Consider the following 19,970-nt stretch of genomic DNA (forward strand, 5'->3'; position numbering starts at 1 on the left):
CACGGCCCTGCGCTCGCCGCACGCCCCCGCTCTTTCTAATCAGGTTGCGGGGTGGACTTTTCTGTGAGCGAGCGTAGCTGCACGCATTCAAATGCTCTGGGTACGTTAATGTGAGCAAATCAGAATGGGAATTTATTTCTGCGGACATGCCTGCGTATGTACGCATGAAATGTTAAGGCTTTAATACCCCTGTGAAGAGGATAGCCTTGGTATGGCTGTTGGGCATGCTAACGTCCTTCTCTCCCTTCTGTGTGTAACCGGACACTGCAACAGCAAACATTCCTTATCTGTGTGTGTGTGTGTGTGTGTGTGTGTGTGTTGGGGGGGGTGGGGTGAGGCAGACACAGTGCCTCACAGACCTGCAGTGTTGTCACAATGGGCACCCCCCCCTCCCCACCCTCCCTCCCTCCCCACCCTCCCTCCATGCACATCACTCACAGCAGACGCGGGTAACTTTACATCCCGTCCCACTGTTTACTGTAAACTCAGCCAGCTGGGGTAGGGGAGGAGGCCTATCACTGCAAGCTATGGACGCACGTGCGTCATGGTCCGCTGTGAGACTCACAGAGACGCGCAGCGCCAGTGCTTCTAACATTGTTGACTCCTTACGGTTTTTTGCTTGTGTTGTACTCTACCTCACTTGTAAGTGGCTTTGGATAAAAGCATCTGCTAAACGAGTAACTGTGATGTAAATGTTAAGACAACAGTGCATTAGCAGAAGGACCCCCCACCTTTTTCAAAATATCTTCATTTCATCGTTTCATTTCACCAAAGCTCAGTTTAAAAAATATTGTGCTCACACTGGTGGTGAATTGATTGAATTAGAACTTGTAATTCTCGAAACTTTGCTCTTGTGTCCCTAGTTTTTAACTGCTGTCAAGCTCTCTGAGGTCATCCGGTGAAAGAGTTTGGATGTTAGAATATTGAACGTACCTGAGAAACTTAACGGTGTTTGACCCTGAGTTCAGGTGGTCCTTTTGAGTTCAGCCGGGTCTGAGCCTGTTTGCAGGACAGCTGAGTGAAGGCACCCAAGATCTCGGGAAAAGATGAGGAAATTTCAAGCGAAGTTCAGGGAAACGAGAGCCGCTCGCTGGTGTTTTTGTTATCGAACCTAAAACCCTGTGATGTACAGTGCTTCATTGTATCCCCCGCTCCCTCTCTACTTATCTGATCGAGCAGGTGGAGCGTGACGCATTCTGAGAGTAAAAAAACCCAGTGAAATCTCAGAGGATCTTGCATTGCAGGGAACGAACCTGGGTGAACTGATCTCAAGTCAGCTTCACCGTGCGAAGGAGAGCAGGGACCTCACGCAGGAATGCCAGAGACGGCTTCCATTAATCTAAACTCAGATCCCTGAGAGTGATAACCAGGCCAGAGTGATGCAACGTCCTGCCGAGCGCAGCGAGATCGTGAGGGTGGGACTATGACACACACACTCGGAGGCTTAGAGGCTCTGACACACTTTCAAGGTCACGCCCCCCCCTCCCGCATCGTGTCATCACGGAACCTCCTGGAGGGGCTAACGGCCCGCGTGGCACTTTCGCGCTGAAGTGACGTGTTTGCCGCTGACGACAAGCAGAACATGAGGCGAGTGACGGGAAGCGGAGCTCTGGGGAGAGAGCGACCGGCCTACAGACACCACAACAGCTGCAAGCTCTCCCCGTCAGAACGGCCTCCTCTGACCTTGCCGTCTGACTCGATTTGCGTCCCCTGCGCTTTAACGCCATTGTCTGGGCGCTGTTCTAATGGGCTCTGAGCTGGCCACGCCACCCCCATGTCTTATTGCGCACACTTGTTTGCCCTGTCTGGGATGAGAGATTAGAGAGAGGGGAAGCTGTTCCCGTCTGTAGAGTTACAAGAGTCTGGAACAGGCTGGCACGTAATGTATGTCTTAACTCCCTCACTTCCCTATTCCCTCTCGTTCGGAGGGCTCAGCTCGCTATCTTTTTCTTTCTCCTTCTCTGTGTTCCTCTCGCTCCCTCCATCCCTCCTTTCTTTTTCCTCTCACCGTCTGTCTGCATCTGTCTGCCATCTCCTCATAATCTGTCTCCGGTCTCCATCTCCCTCCATCTCTTTCCTGTCTCTACAGTGGCTGTTCGCACGCTGCCCTAAAACCTGTGAGGGCACGCAAATGAAAGTTCGCTAAAGGAGCAGCCCTACATCACTCTCCCCTCCAACACCACGAACATATACTTTGTGGCCCCGCCACATCACACGGGGAGCTAAACGTTTGTGACATCACCCGTCCGCCTCAATCCTTCCCCTCTTTCGCCGAGCGGAGTGAGAGGTGAAAGAAGGCAGCGGCCTCGCCGAAGAGATACGTGACACCCGGCTGGCGTTAAAACCTCACGGCGAACGGTGACAAACCGCTGATCCAAACAAAACAAAAACCTGTTTTCTTTACCGCACGCTGGCAGCGGCTCAGTGTCTGTGTCTGTTCTGCTAAGCTGCGGTTTTTCCCCAAAACACGCCTGCATGGCCATTACATCATAGTTTCCATGGGAACACGGAGCAGTCCAAACACGTACCGCGGATATAGCCAGCTGATGATGTCATCGCCGTTTCAAAGGAACCTTAATTAATTGCACATGCAACCAGGAAGGAACAAGGGGAGGCAGAGAGGCAACCGTAAAAAGGATTTATTATTGTTATTATTTTTCATATCGTTGGCAGTGCACCTAAAGCGTGATGAGAGACAGGCTTGACAGGAGTCAGGTGAGAGTTGAGTGAGTCTTCCAGCAGGCTCTTTTACACGGCTGTCAGACCTACAGGTAAACCACTGTAGCTGACTGTTTGGCTCTTCGCTCACACAGCACACACAGATGAGGTAAACCCGAGAGGACTGGGCCCTAGAGACTGCACAGTACAGTTCACAGTACAAGCATTCAATCATACTAACACAACAAACACATTGAGCAACAAGAGGTATAGACTCAACTCCTGGAAGACGAGTGAAAACCAGAGAATGAGGATGGATGGTTTCACTGAAAGAGAGAGGGGTAAAGGGGGAGGACTTTCCCCAAAGCCAGTGCCTGTCAATCTCTGTTGGTAATCGCAGCCCTGGTCTGTATGGGCTAATCTACAGCTTGCTCTCCCTGACACAGCCTGGCACCATATACTGTCACATTAACACCTTTAATTACCCCCTAAGATAACATCCAACTGATAAGCCATGTTCATAAACCCACACACACATACACAGATTGGTTTTCTCACCCACAGTCTGGCATGACATACATTATGTAAATATTGCCAAAGCATATAATGCGCACATATGCACAAACATACAATATGTGAAAAGAAAAAAGTCTCTCTCACATCTCAAAGTCTCTTTACTCAAGCATTTCTGCTCCTTTGTAAACATTTTGTACTTTTGTTCTGTTGGTGGACTCACACTGACTCCCACAACAGCTCTCTACTCAGATTTGCACAGCAATGTTTTAATCATATTTAAAATGGCTTTACACTGACCATTAGACAATACACCATGCATTGAGAAAGGAAACACTACCAAGCAATCAGGGTATGACTGTTCTCAGGGAGTTGAATATCTTTACACTCTGGGGGGTACTTAGCAATTTATTGCTAACAATGCATATGCAATAGCATGATTAAGAACGGAGCTAAAAGAGCTGGTTTTCTGGGTGGGTCTAGTTTGTAATGATTATCTTGGCCCTGCCATTCACACGATTAGAACACAGAGCCGAGAGGGACGGAAACCCCTGGCTGATAAGTTGGCAGCCATATTTACTATTCTTTCCAAAGTGCGTTTTTTTTTTTTTTCTTCTTCTTGGTGGGTAGTGTTTCCTCACCACATGGAAATAGAGAACGTGTTAGCACGCTCCCAGTGACCACTGTGTAGAGATAGATTACATTCTTAAGCTAAAGTTATGTAGCTAACTATTTATATATCGCTGTAGTCACACAGCAGGCCATGGGACTCATTCACAACCCTTTCTTTTCCATCAAGTCCTCCACGTCTAGCCCTATATTGCCTCTTTCCGCAAGGTCACTGGCCTTCCCCTCTTCCTTCTCCCTGGTGGTCCAGTCAACATCATTCTCCTCATTGGCAGCACCCCCTTTGTCCACTGTACATGCTCAGATCACTCCAGATAGGTCACCGCCACCTTCTTTGATGATTTCGCCACGTTTGCAGACCCTCCTCGTGTCCTTCCTCGGCACTCAATACATCCATTGAAGCTTCCTTGTCTCGTTTATGTCAAGCGTCCCCTCGTCTTCAACGCTGTCCACATTTTCGCAGTTTAGATGTTTCAGCGCTGGCCCCGCCGTGGTCTTGTACACCTCTCCATTGTCCACCAGTCACACGGAACCCCAGTGCACTTCCACCCGTTCACATTGCGTTTGGTCTCTGCTTTCATGCCTCTACTACCCAAAAAAATCACAGATACCTGAAATGTTTACCTCTGTCTGTGCTGACACCACTGAGAAATGTCTTCACCAAAAATGGCGTGCCCCTCCTCTGCACCCCTGTCCGGTACTTTCTCTTTGACTGTTGCGTTCCTTTGAATATGCACTCATCGATCATCTTCATTAACCTCTTCCAGCTCAAGACTTTTTTTCAGTTATATCATATTCAGTAACTTGGCAGATGTTCTTACCCATCGTGACTTCCAAAGTAAAGGTAAAAAATGTGTGTGTGTGTGTGTGTGTGTGTGTATATATATATATATACGTTATATATATATATATATATATATATATATATATATATAAAATGTATAATAATATATAATATATAGTAATGTGTGTGTGTATATATATATATATATATATATATATATATATATAGTGTAGATAATGAGTATATATAATATGTATAAAAATGAGATCACAACAGTATGTAGAGAAAACTAAAATCCACATCTGAACATATTCCATATTCCATTTGTGTCAAGCATCTCACGCAACACAATGTCAGCTGTGACGATTATCTTCCAAGATCTTATTAATTAGCTGAAATATTCACAATCACCACAGATGCAGTCATTACATCACAGACTGAGAGAACACAGCACTGTGCTTCAATGCAAACATATGGCTAGCAAGCCTGCTTGTTACTTGGCCATCATGACATCATGCTATACACTAAAATATCTTTTTCTTTTTTTTCAAGTTTGTATAACTGGAAAACTATGGAACTGATTTTATTCCTTCCAGAACATTTCTCCCTTGGGAGCAGACAGGCCATATAAAACTTAATCTGATTCGATGTTAAAATGGTGGAGAAAACATGCTACAGGAGTTGAAAACTGAAGTCTGACTGGCCCCTTCGGTTTGTGAAGCCCTACCACGCACCACATAATGCAGCTAAACAAACAAGTAGCCAGGTATTCGCACATTCACACTGAGCCTGTATTGTCATGCACTGTTCATTGAGCCGTGCACCGCTAGCTACACAGACCCCCACACAACCCCGCTCACTTACACACGTCTGACGCTCTGAGTCACAGACACGGTGTCATGACTGTACACCTCCTGCTATGACTGGAGAGAAGGTCACTGAAGTCTCACCGATTTGAGGAGAGGAGACTTAAAGGTGCTCCGAATTCCCGCTCTCCCCTGTAATGCTATGCTGGCTTTGCAACACAAAACATATGTAGCGATACTGGAGGCAATGTGGAGGAAATAAAGACGCTTTCATTCACTTACCCCCACTGTGAGAATGATTGATGTTGAGGTTTCTGTTTTATTTGATGTATGTTTTTATGTATGCACATGTATTTATTGTTTTTACATCGCTGAAACACAGGCGTACCCATGTGCAAATGAACTCATGTGAACCCAAGTATGCGTTCCCTCAAGCAGGCAGACACACGATTCGTCTCCTCCTGTCACGCGAGTATTTACAGATACACACAGACACATTCACAGATACACACTCACGCACGGGGTATTGCCCTTTCCTGCTGGCAAGACAGGCAAGACAATGCGGCTCCCCAGGCGATGACAGATTCACAAGGAAGAGAGCAAGGCTGATGTCATATTCTCGGGCTCTGGCGCGAAACCAAGCTCTGTCATATCCATCAATTGTTCCTGCACTCCACTCTCCTGCAACCCCCCCCCCCCCCGCCGCCCAATCACCCTTTAAAACCCACATCCACTCCACAGTTAAGGGAACTGATTCTGCATGACATCATCCCCCCCCCCCCCCCCCCACACACACACACACACACACACACACACACACACACACACACACACACATACACACACACCTCCAGCTCCCACACCAAACCCCAAAGCACACAGACTGAAAGAGAGGAAAAACACAGAGAAAGAGGAAGCTCACACACCGCGCTGACGGAGCAGTCACAAGAAAACTGTCCAGAGTCCCGGGGATTAGATGTGTGGCTTGGATGTGAGTCAAAACTTTGTACCGAGAAGGAAACACAAGAGACGGGGGTCCCACTGCATCCACGATTTAAAAGAAAAAAAAAAGGGGCTAACTGTTTCGGGGTGTCTGCAGCGTGATGTTTGTAGTTGCAGGGACTGTGAATACTGCCATATGTGCTTAAACCTTCCCCAAGTAACCACAGTCTCTCTGCTGCTCAGTTCAGACCTTTATACATGCACACATAGGGGCGTACGTGCTCTTTCCTGACTGTGTGTGAATCTACACTTCACTGAAGCACAGAGTCGGGACACTGGAAGAAGTGCAGACTGAGTAAGCTTATGGGCCACATGTACATGTGTGCACACTCACACACATGCAGGAACAAAATAATCCTTCCACATGATATGGTCGCCAGTTATCAGGGAAAATTGGACATAAGAACCGCGCCCTGCATGGTGTAAGCGTGAATAAATCTATTTCAGAAAGGCCCGAGCGTTTCTTGTAAAAGGTCTCCCATCGTGAGAGGAATTTACTGCGCTGACTGGAAAGTCGTTAAAGCCTCGGAGGCCTCCGCAGGTGGGCGGAGGCGGGTATGTGTGTGTGTGTGTGTGTGTGTGTGTGTCTCTCCGGAGCCGTTTTGGTGCCCTGAGCCGGGCTTTCTGTCCGCCCTCGAGGGGTGCAGCCCAAGGTGACGAGTCCCTTGTTATCGACACACGGTGCGGCTCTCTCTCTCTCTCTTTCCCCGAAGGCCGCCGGGCACGCAAGGCGTGAGTCACCACTAATGCGACGGTGTGACTCGATGTGTGTCTGGAAGGCAGCTGCTGCCAGCTTGAAATGAAAGTGTCGCTGATGGAGATGATAACAGGTAACCCCCCCCCTCTCGCCTGCTGGGGGGAAAGACTGGGTGACACCCGTGCGCTCACCTGTGGGAAGCCAGCCGCCCTAAATCATCCAGACTCACAGGGACGTGCTGTGGGGGACGAGGCTGTCCCATTTGGCTGTCAGAGGGCCCCCAGTCCTGCTGGTGCCAGATCCCTCTTCTGGATTACAGCTTGTTACAGACTGTGCCTAGCACTCTGACCCCCCGGCACAGTGCTGGGGCCTGGCTGAGCGCAGGAGCCTGGGGGGGGGTTCAGGGTCGTGGGAGCAGGGCCCGCTGGGGGGGGGATGCTGGAGAGTGTCTGTCAGGGCTGCTGATAAGCACGGAGGAGCCGAGGAGGAGGGGGGGGCTGGTGGTTAGGCTGAGGAAGGCGGGAGGCTCCTGTCAATAACAGAGACAGGAAACAGAGGTCCAGCAGAGGAGCCTCTCTGTGACCGGCAGCTGGATGAGTCACAGACACCAGCGCTCTCCCGACGGTCACAGAGAGGGGCGCTGTGCAGACACCGCCCCATATCCCCCCCTCAACGTCCCCCCTGCCGCCAGCTCACACTCTCACAGGACCTCGGTGTGTCTGTCTCTGTGTTCCACCACCTGGCTCGTGGGCTTTACACATGCAAGCAGAAGCACCCGAGATATGACTGGCAGCGAAAAGCAACAGAGAACAATTCTGACCAGAGTATATTGTACATTGCTGCTGTTACAAAGTTTAAGGAAAGGTAGGATTTAGGGATTCTTCTTTGGACAAAGTCAGCCACTGAGCAACCCAAACCAGCAAGGACATTCAGCCTGATCCCCCCCACCCCCACCCCCACCCTCCCTCCCCCAATCTCCCTGTCTCTGTCCACCTCCTTTCTCTTCCCTGCCCCGGAGCACACCAGAGCTGATCTGTGAGAGCAAGGAATGCTGGGAAGAATCAGGAGAGGCTGACAGCTGAACCCGCACTGATTTATATTGCCCTTAATGAAGGGGGGAAGAGAAAGAGAGACAGCAAGAGAGAGAGAGAGAGAGAGAGAGAGAGTGAGTGAGCGAGAGAGAGAGAGAATGGGAGGAGAACTTGCCAACTGCGTGTACTGATGTGAGGAGAGGCGGCTCGTTTGTGCCGGTGCCAGCACGGTTCATTACAGGGCAGAGGACTCTCACTCACTGACACTCCAGTGCCACGCGGAGGACAGCGCCGGCCCGAGGCCCAGCCAATGGCAGCGAGGCAGCTCAGTCCGCACATACGCGCACAGCCAATAAGAGCCCTCCTTGGAAGCCTGATAAAAGCTTGGGGGGGGGACAGAACCCTGGGAGAGAGATAAGACAAGGGGGTGCCGGGCGATGGGGGGGGGGGGGGGGGGGGGGGGCTCGGCTCAAACTTTCCGCTCTTAGTGTTTTAGAGGCTGGGAATCTGACCTCTCGACCTTTCTCGTCTAATGCCTGAGGGGAGGGCGTCTGTTACAGAGCTCTGACCTCTGACCCCTGCTGGCCGCTCTGAAGCTGGCAGACTGCTTGTACCACCACACAGGTGAGAACCAGCTTTGTTTCTGCTGGGACTCATTCAGACATACTCCTCCAAAAAAAAAAAAACAGCTCCTCCAACAGAGGCCTCCAGAGGGGTTGTTTTCAGGGATGTGCTCAGTGGATCAACCCCGCCCTAGGCAGGTACATCCTGGGCTTTATGGAGGACAGCCAATCACTCAACAGCTAGGCTTCTCTGGACATCATGGCTATCACTCACAGCTGAAATGAAGAGGACAGATTAGCAGGCAGACAGAAATAGAGAGAGGAATCTACGGAGCATCTGAGCTAATCACGACCGGGTGGGTGCGTTTATTGACGGACAGCTGTTTGGTTAGCCTTCTCTGACACGCGGCACATTTCTCAGACCGAAAGTGACGAGAGGACTGTGAAATGATCTCAGAGCGAGGGAAGTGTGCTGCCTTTCAGTCTGTTATTTCCTGTACTGCTTCATTCTTTCCTGGCTTTGAGTTTCCCCCCAGAATGACAGCTTATCTCTGCTAGCTCTCTGTCTTGAAATTACAGTACAGCTTGAGCAGAGATGTTTTTTGGAAGCTGGCCCCCTCTCTCTCTCTCTCTCTTGGCTGCGCAGTGTCTGTGAGGTCAGCCTTCAGCTGTCTGTTTCCTTCTGCTATATATCACGAAGGTACACTTTAAAGGAGAAAAAAAACTCTCCCTGCAACAGGCCACGGCTAATGTACTCTGTGCAAATGAAGGCATCAATCATGGCCGTGGCACACACGAATCAAAGCGCACGTTCCTGAAAAAACATGCATTTTTGTGCTGCCTCCCAGCTCGCCGGATGTGAACTCCTCGGTTCTCGCTACGGCAACGCGTAACGGCGGCGACGTCGACCTGCACACGCGGTGACGGGTTCTCGTGACAGCGAGCCGTTCTGGCAAGGATGCGTCCTCACCGCTGTGACCCATAAATGCAACATTAGATTCCGTGGGACGGCGGGGGGAGAGGGGGTTGCTAAGAAACTGTTTATCAAATGAACTTTCCTCACTGTCTCCCCGGACCCATCTTAATGCCACTCACTTATCGCCTTGTCCCGACAGCACTCTGGCCGCACGGATGAATATATCTCACTAATGAGGCTGCTGCGGTGACCACCCTCCCCCGAAAACTGCAATCACAATTCTGATCTATTTTGGACGGCGTTTCAGATATGTGGGTACCTTGTGTGGTACCCAGATGGGACACTACTGCTATACCCTTGTGCAAAGTCCTTGAGTAACCTCAGGTAATCCAGTGACAATCCTGCAAAGTGTTGTTTCATGACACCGGCCGCGAGGGTGGTCTGCTGAGAAGACAGTTTAACATCAGGTCTAAACTGTTGTCCATTCGAGGTGAATTTTGGGGAGCTCTTCTGATTGTTTTAAGCTGTACCTCCAAGAATGTGCTGTTCACCTCAGACCCCTGCGGTGCAGAAAAACCATTAACTGCTGTCCCCTCTGTCACCAAGAGGGACAAAAAAACAGCGGCCGGTTCCCTGTAAATATTTACTGCTGATTGTCCTGTCAACAGGACCATGAATCTCTCAATGCATGGTGGTGGGGATGGGGTTGAAGATGGTGCTGGAGATGGTGGACATGCTGGTGGTGGCAACAGGCACACAAAAATCCCACAGGCAATAAACCATATGCTGCTACATATTCCAGCCAGACAGCACTAAATCACAGGGCTTTCAGGACAGGCTAGTCTTTGGACAGTCATGGTGGCTGCTCCAGGACACTAACGCACAAGAAGAATCCAGGACCCTGACATCCACCGATTTCTTCCAGCTCACCCCTGAAAGAGGGCGTCAGCAGAACGAAGGCAGAAAAACCATACCGAAAAAGAAGAGCAGAAAGCACATGATACTGGGCCCAGTAAGCGGGGAGTTCTGAGAGAAAACACAGGATCCTGACCCAGGATCAGATTTTGCAGACAAGCACGGAAATATCCGCACACACACACACTCACACGCACGCACACCATCTCGTGTTCAGCTGTCGGTGATTAAAAGCTCCGAAAGCGTCCCTTGGACGTCTCGTAAGATTCCCGGCGGGGTTTCACAGCTGACTCCGAGGAGAGGGGCGAGATTGAGGAACGTCGGTGAGGTTGGCCCCGAGTTTCCGTCTGCTTGGGTTACCGCAGATCCGCCGGGCTTGGGTGACCTTCAGAGCCCTGCACCTGACCCCAGCACACTCCTCACTCCCCGCTGCCTGTCCGATCACCCCGCCCCACGCTTCACACAGACAACATTATGGAACTAATTTTACACATGCTGCGCTCACAGAAAAAGATTTTACAATGAACATGTATGGGCATTGCAACATTACGACATCATGAAAAGATGAAAAGGTCTTATGGAAAAGGTTGTAACCTTTCAAAGAGGGTAATAAGCAGCAACCGCTGAAAGAGGACATACACACAAACACACACACATACACACACACATACACAAACACATGCACACACAAACACACACTCTATACAACAAATACATATAGCATATAGAAATAATCACATATCTAAGAGTAGATATATTTGACACATATTTTTCAGGCTGTTATTGATACTTATATCTTTTGAATATATGTTGATTAATCCTGTCTCCAGGTGTAGGATCTAAATGAACCACAGTGCTCTCCCCTGAGAAAGCTGTGCCACGAGCTGTTCCACCCCCCCCCCCCCCCTTATCTCTCTTGTTCATTTTCCCAGAACAAACTGCGTAATGCCAGGCTCACAGGTGCGCGGTTTGGAACAGGGCCATGTTTAGTGTCCTGGAAACCAAACAGCCCTTTCCTCCTGCGTTTTCTGCAGTTTTCGTTCACTCTTTAACGAGACCCCGCTAACCCGCCAGGGTGATCTGGTTTGGTTTGTTTTTGTTTCACATCTGCGATCAACCTGGGGCTGCACGCTGGCGCTAGCAGACTGTTTTGGGCGAGGGGGGGGGGGGCTGGTTAAGGGTGGCTGGAGAGGTAGATGCCAGAGAAGAGATTCTCATTCAGGGGGATGTGTTCACCACTGAATCTGGGATCCGCCTGCAGTCTTCCCTCCTGTAGACGGGTAGGGTTCCCAGAGCCCTTTTCCTCATATGAATTCTTTTATATTACATCACATTACTTTTAGCAGACACTCTTATCCAGAGAGACATAGATTACCCTTTTTTTTACATGTTACCCATTGATACAGCTGGATATTTACTGAGGCGATTGCGGGAGAAGTACCTTGCCAAAGGGAACAGCAGCAGTGCTTCAGCAAGGAATCGAACCAGCAACCTTCTGCTTGCGAGCCCAGCTCCTTAACCACTGTGCCACACTGCCCCGCCTTTTCTTACCTGTCCATAATGACCCTCTCCATTTTGTCCAATCAACCCTGACTGCTTGGCAAACCGTCTTACAAAGTCAGAAGGAGGAAAATTAGGAGAATTTTAAAATGAAGAGGAGTACATACAGACGACAGAGGCAATGTGTTCGTGTCAGGACAGGGTAGGGTGGCCGGGGGGGGGGGGGGGGGGGGGGGGGGGGGGTTGTAGACAGGGGAGAAAGAACTAGTTGCCATTTGGGAACAGCTGCCATTCCAGAGTGAAGTGTTTATAGTTTGGTTAACCACACTGGCACCGAGGGGTGGGGGATGGCACAGCAGTGCCCCAGAATAGTCAAACCTGACCCCCCCAGGTCTCTGCCCGTCTGGGGCAGGGTTTCACATGTCAGAGGGGGGGGGGGGGTGCAAAGGGAAAAGCAGTGTCACACACAGATCACACAACAATCAATGATCAACACCTCCTGAAGAGCTACAGTGACACTGACATCACAGCTCTCCCTCCTACTCACACACACACAGACACACATGCATGCATGCATGCACACATGCATACACACACATACACGTGCACACACACTCACACTCACACACACACCTAAATTTTTCAAAACCACCAGCTGCATACTAATGTTCACATCTACCAAGATGAAACTGGTCAGAAGGTGGTTTTTATTACATATCTTACATAACTGCTTCTAAAGTTTATCTGAAGAAAAAAAAGAATAATTCCTCTTTAGGGGACAAAAGAGGATATATTTTCACCTACTTCAGCCACCCCAGTCTTTACTGGGGGAAAAACCACAGAGGAAAAAATGGTTTGTTTAAAGTAATGAATGAGTTGCAAGTCTGTAACTGTCCCAGCTGCCCAGCAGACTAAAGCACACGGACACTGAGTGGCGTAAGTAGACTCCCGTGAACAAACAGAGATCGATTCCTGCGGTAAACACTTCAGTTTGAGGAAACGCAGCTGAAATAGAAGCATCTTGGCACTGAAATAAGCTATAATGGCTGGGAGACTGGCCTTGTGTCCAGCCTGCTGCAGGTTCAAGTCTGGTGGGAAAGCTGTATGGGCCCTTTTTTGTGTGTTTGAGCAAGGTTTTCATTTTGGCTTGCCTCAGCGACTACTCAGTTGTTGTAAATGTACACCACATAATATGTAAGCTATTTACGCTAAGCAATTAAATACTGGCAATAATCTCCCATCTCCCCTTATCAGGCTTGGCAGCTCTTGTCTGGGAAAGAGTGTGTGCTGCAGGGGGAAGACTGGGGGCTTCCAACTAGCTAGCATGAGGACCAGGAAGACAAACAGTCCTACAAAAACAGATTTTTATTGGTCCAATTATTTTTCCAAATATCAAGCATCAGGTCAATACTCAACAAAAGACTTTGGCTGGATTTTTGTGAGTGAAATTGGGTGGCCTTTTTAAACAAGGACACCTTCATACAAACTTCATAAATGACAGGGCGTTTTTCCCCGCCAGCGTTACTGCTCAAAATATTTTGTGTTAAACACTGCCCCCCTGTGGACACCATAAAGTGTTGCATAAAGCTGGCCCATTTGACAAGTTGACGAGCAGAACTCCGGCATGCTGAGATATGCAGGAAGTGATGAGAGGCTGGGTGTGCTGTAAATCTGAAAAGGGAGCTGTGTAGAGGGTAGAAGGCTGACTGGGTGAAGGTGTCATCAGCATGGTGCTAATGGCTGCTAATACACTGCTAGGACCCTCGAGAAGTAATATTACATTACATGTTACAAATTTTACATGTTTCTCATTTATACAGCTGGATATTTGCTGAGGCAATTGTGGGTTAAGTACCTTGCCCAAGGGTACAGGCCTTGCCCAAGGGTACAGGAGCAGTGCACCAGCAGGGAATCAAACCAGCAATCTGTAGGTTACAAGTCCTGCTCCTTAGCACTATGCTACACTGCCGCCCTTTGATAGTGGAGTCCTTCCCCCTGTTCTAGTGCATCTTTCACGACATAAGAACTCCCTCCAATGTGACATGACTGTTCACATTCAACTCAGAGAAACACGCATGCACACGCGCGCACACACAGACACACACACATGTTCAGTTCCCGTTACCTGATGTATGAACGCTGGCATCGCAGGGGTAGAGAAGGCGGGTATTCTGCCCTGACTCTGACAGAGAGCTTCAGCGGGGAGCCCAGCCTGGCACACAACTGCACTGTCCAATCACAGATCAGCCTTGCTCAGCCTCGTCTCTGCTGTGGTGCATGTCACCTCAGCGTCCGGGAGCTACCTGGTGCCAATGTTGCCACCGTGCATCTGACCCACATCCTTCACCATTTTCTCTTTTCCCTCTCCTGTGCTGCTGTCTCTTCGCTTGGCTCTAAGCCTGGGTGCCAGGACTGACCAAAGTACCGCTCCCACTTCCTGCTCCACACGCTTTGGGATGACAGCTGCAGGTGCAGGGAACCGCCAGCAGGTGGAGCCCCTCACATGTCGCTGGAGCCAGTGGTGTCAGAGGAGCAGCTGACCTCTGCACAGACAGTGCTGTGGGAGGTGGTGGGCAGGTAAGCTGCTGCCATTCCAGGGTCTGGTATTTCGCTCCTTCTGTGCTTCTTTGCTTTGAACAGCAGGGGGCACCCAACTGAACGGTGCGTGTTTGTAGAAATGGATCATGGGAGAAATGCAATGTTACCTGGGAATGTTTCCCTGGTTTGTGTGCGCTATCCAGGGTAGCGCACAACAAAAGAACGACTACTCATTTAAAAGGATTCATCAAATCATATTTATTTGTCTTTAGGGGTGTCTGAATTCACAAATTGCCACAAAATAATTCCTCTCAATCATGTTATTTTAGTTACACTAAGAACTCATTCGCAATATAGCAAGAAATTCTTCTCAAAAAGGGCACACCACAAACAAAAAAATCCTATATATGTATATATCAAATTAGATATATAAATATATATTATATGAAAAAATCAAAATGTTATCAAAAATTATAAGTGGCAGGAAGTGTGAAAGGTTGTGAGTTCACTGCATAGCTCTTTATAATTTAAGAGTGAATTCTGCAGTCAAAGGAACACATTGTGACAGATACTGAGAAGACCCGTGGATATCAGGACACCTGAACACAGACTTACAGTCATACCGAGAGAGATTCAAAACGAAATAACACACACACACACCGCACAACTTTTGACAACAAATGAACAAAAAAAGAAAAAAAAAGACTACGTATGGTGTGAGAAAGGGGAGACTGGGGAAGATCTCCACACGGATATGTAAATGTGTAAAACCAAATCCTCCTTTGAAACGATGGGATTTGAGCAGGTGATGTTCACATTGATCGGAAAAACACAAAACCAAGAGGACAGCAGCTGTTGCATGCGGCGACTGTAACTAGCACACCCTCAAAACGTAAATGCCGGGATTGCTCATCTGTGTCACCTTTTCAAATCAAGTCAACCCCAAACACAGCCACAACCTGTCAACACTGCCTGCCATTTCTCATTTGCTCAGAGCTGTGGGTGTTACAAACAGATTTAAAAGGCACTGTATATGAATTTGGTTCATTATCCAGAGTTCATATACAATCTGGACATCACAGCGTTTGCTTTTTTTCCCCCCTCATAAACTGCATCCCTGTGTAACTTCCTGCTTCTCCAGTGAATACTCAAAACATTAGCTGGGGGGGGGGGGGGGGGGGGGGGACTTGCTCCAGTGAGCAGATATGTTGAATGAAACAGCAAAGTGGGCACCTCAAGACTTGGGAGGCCTCAGAGTTCAAAAGTTGCAGCCTGTGTCATCTTCGGCCTTCGCCCCCCCCCCCCCCCCCCCCCCCCCCCGACACACACACACTGCCCACTCTCAGCACCTTTTCCAAACCCTCCAACCAGCCCCGCTCCACCCCCCCTGTTCAGCACACCGCTCCCGACGCTCCCGTCCAGTTCAACAGTGTCTTCACTCTCCGCAATCTTTCCTCAAAAGAGGTGCTAATATCTGCATGCTGTCACGTTTTAATAATCGTATTAGTTCCTGAATGAATGAGACATACAGCCAAAAAATTAAAACCTCTAAGCACTAAGGCGTAAGCACACCCTCAACTTAGCCAACAGCTCCACAAACTCGGGTCTCAAAAAGACGCAGCTCTTAAGGCTAACGGGAAAAGCAGGTTAGCGGAAATGCAAAATAACGTGGCTAGGATCCTGTGTGGAGCGGTCAGGGGAAAGGGAGGTGCAACACATCACAGTTTGTGTTTTAATGTTGACTAAAGTGCCAGACAGTCTTTGGTTTAACAACCCGCCAGGCTGCAGTTTTAGGCCAAGCCAGCTCTCACGCGTGCGCCTCATTCTAACAGCAACAGCAGAGGAAGGTGGGTTGTCCCAGGTTTTTTTTTTCTTCCACTTTTAGATTTTTGTTAACTCACAGTTTTCATTTTAAAATAAAACTAAGATATAAGATAAATGTCAACATCTTTACCAAACCCTGAGCTACAAAAGGATGCCTCTTAGACATCGAAACATAAGACGAAAGATATTATTGTAAAAAAATTACTTGTAGCAATAAAAAATGCTGATTATCAAGATATGCCATACATATACTGCCTCTGAACGTAATAGTGCAGAAATCCTTTCTGAACAGGCTGTGAGAAACCATGACCTAGGCTGCGTGACCCAGATGCAGAGGGCCGAGGTCACATGACCCACGGAGAAACTCACTGCACCGTGCTCACTAATGAGCAACCTAGGCTTCCTTTCCGCAGTCCTTTCAAGCAAACTGAACGCCTAAAGCTCTTTCTCTCTGCAGCTCACAGATCTGTCTGACAGCGGTAAGGTGAGGGAGGAAGCGGGAGGAAAAGCGCGACTGTGTCGGTCCTTCGTAGGTTAAATAAATATTATCATTGTACAGACCTGACCAAAGATAAGATTCAGTCGGAACATTTACAACAATGACCATCACCATCACATGTCTCCGCGTAAGACTTCCATTTGAAGGAACAGCAGCTGCGGGTGAAACGGGCTCATACCCCAATCACCCACTCTACTCCTGATTAAGTCAGAGATGATCAGTGCAACTTTTCATGGGAGGAAAACAACAAAGCCAACCCTGGCCCTTTGCTATGCAGCAACATCAACTCCATTGTTACCGGCTGTGGGGTTAGGCGGCTGGAAGCACTTCTTTAATAAAAAGCAAGGGAAGAGCCCTGTGCTGATGGCTGCTTGTGCTGACATCTCGTCCTGTCTCCTGCCAGCACTGGTCCAACCCCTGACTCAGTACTCAGGCAGCTGCTCTAAGCACATCCAGGCCTGGGGGCTCTCATTAGGAAAGGCCTTCCTATTAGCCAAATTAGCAATTCTTGCACAGAATTGCTGAGCCCTCACAAGTGTTGTGCAAGGCGGTGTGGGCATTCAACTGACAAGCAATTATTGTTGGTTTTCGGCGGCACTCGCTCCCACCCAACCCCCCCCCCCCCCCCGGGTGTCGAAAGCTTGGCTTTTCCAGAGACTCTCCGTGCCACTGTCCCCATGTCACGACCTGTCCCCCACAAACAGAGCCCCTTTTCCCTGCAACCCCACCGACAGCGACGTCGTGATTTACGCGCTCTTTCACGGGTGTGGAACCTGCGACAATGAGCGTCTCTCTCTCTCCAGCACGGCCAGAGCGGCGGCGGCGGTCTGATTGTGAGGTGAAACGCGCGCATCCAGCAGGCAGCCGCGGCATCTCCAGCCAGCCCACACAGAACCCCGCTTCTGTCAGAACGCCACGCTAAAACAAACCCCATTTATGGCAACACAGTGGAGGGGAGCACAATGACCGCCCCCGGATGGTTCCAGAAGCGCGGGCCCATTGATTCGGTGCCAACGGCAATCGGACAAAGCACAGAGAGCCCCAGAGCGAGGGTGGGCCGGCGGAACAGACTGGCCATTCAGGCCCCGCTCCGCTTCTCCAGACGGACACGTCTGCCGGCTCAACGCCTGGTCATCACTTTCGAAACGGCCAGAGTCGCATTAGCTGAGCTCCGAGCGAGGAATCATAAGGAAGGGACAGGGGGGCACTGAATTCAGTGGCCTGAGTCTTTGTGTGCAACTATGAGCGATGCTACTGACCTCATGAAAGCAGCCATTTTACAAAGAAACAAAACAAAAGCAAACATTTCTCTCTCTCTCTCTCTCTCTCAAAAAAATTCAGATATGGAATTACAATTTCAAATTCAAAAAAAGGACAACAAGCAATTGTTCCACGTTGACATCGCTCACACACTGGTAGCTTCTCTTTATCACTGGAGAAGACAAGGTTGGTGCATAGATGACCTCTTTATAAATAATTAGGCGGGGAGTTCTTTCACACAGTGCATGCTGGGAAGGGCAGGGGGGGTGGCCAGGAGAGTCAGTCGCAGGGGTCTACACCCAGTTCCTCAGGAAAAAGTCCAGTAAGAAAAACCGACATCCAGAGGAAAAAAAAAACAGGAAAGAGATGAAGTATGGTGCCGGTTCGCCTGCTGTGCGAGTGTTGCAGCTTATTGTAACAGTGGTTCCACAGTCTGAACGCGGGATCAACTCCAAGCCGTTCCTGTCAGACAGACTAAAACTGGTGTTCACTTATCATTAGCAAACGAAAGATTTAATAAAAGTCCATGAAATTCTTGATTGAGTGAGATCAACACAAAACTAAGAACCCGCCCCTCTGTGCATGTCTCTGTTCTTATATCCCCCAGTAAGTGAAGTCCACACCCTGCAGTCTACTGACCTGACACTCTCTCTCTCTCACACTCACACTCACACATGGGTTAGGGAGGTGGGTTGGTGTGCAAAATAGCACCATGCTTGTAGGTCCTCTTATTGTTAAAAGCAGAAGAAGCATATGTGGTCTATGAGCGTATAACTGTAAGTGTGTGTGTACATCAAGTATTTATTAGTCCTACAATTTTTTCCAAGTATATCCGAGCAGATTAAAATCTGAGAGCTAGGAGCCCGACTGTCGTCAGAAACTACTGAAGCGTTTCTAATCTGTCGAGTAACGCCTTCATAAAAACTACAATAAATATGGTACCCGTTCTTTAAAACATGCATTTTTAAAATGCTTACATGTCGCCTAAATGTGTGAGCCTTCTTTATTTTATTTTACTTTATTTTATTATTTGTGCAATGAAACTATGAAACTAAACCTGTGTTCAGTACCTAGCATCCGCTCCGGCTGAACGCAGAGAGGTCTGGCGTAATGCATGTTACTGCAGTGAAGCGCATGTAGGCCGGGCCCTCACCACTCTTCCATCCGGACCATGAATGCCCTAGTGATGACCACAACATCCAGTCACAACAGAAAAACACCTCACAGGCATATTTCTGAACACTGTATACAAGTAATATGTATATGTATGTGTGTACATGTATGCACGTATGTGTGTGTGTGCGTGTTTGTGTTTTGCGGTTCAATCACATGCAGCTGTTTGGTCATCTTCTCTAACTTCATGCCAAAAACTTGTTTTGCAGACAGTGTCATGTGACGCATCAGTGCAGTGCGCCATCACGCCGCCCGGCTCGCCCCAGCGCGCCTCCGGCCGCTAGTTAACCTCGTACTGACGTCTTATTGCTTTGACAGGGTCACTTCCAGCCCTGGGGCCCGGTGGCCAAAGAGCAGCACCGCGTGTGGAAGCGCGGGGGGGGGAATGCGAGGGGGGGAGGGGGGGCCCTGCATGTGACCGTGGAAACGCGATACCGAGCCGACCAGCACTGCTGCGTTTTAAAGGAGTCCTGTGCTTGTAAACATAGGAGACGCAGCTTATCCTAGCCCTGCCCCCCCCCCGGTCCTCTACGTGTTGGCGTGTAAACAGAGGCTGAAGAGGGCAGTTTTCACATAGAGCCCTGTCACGTTGTAAACAAGGACGACGGGAACTGCAGCAGTGCTGGCCCCGCGAAGGCGTGTCGGGCGGGGGGGGGGGGGGTGG

The sequence above is a fragment of the Megalops cyprinoides genome, chromosome 3 (assembly GCF_013368585.1).
Source record: "Megalops cyprinoides isolate fMegCyp1 chromosome 3, fMegCyp1.pri, whole genome shotgun sequence".
In the NCBI taxonomy this organism is placed as follows: domain Eukaryota; kingdom Metazoa; phylum Chordata; class Actinopteri; order Elopiformes; family Megalopidae; genus Megalops; species Megalops cyprinoides.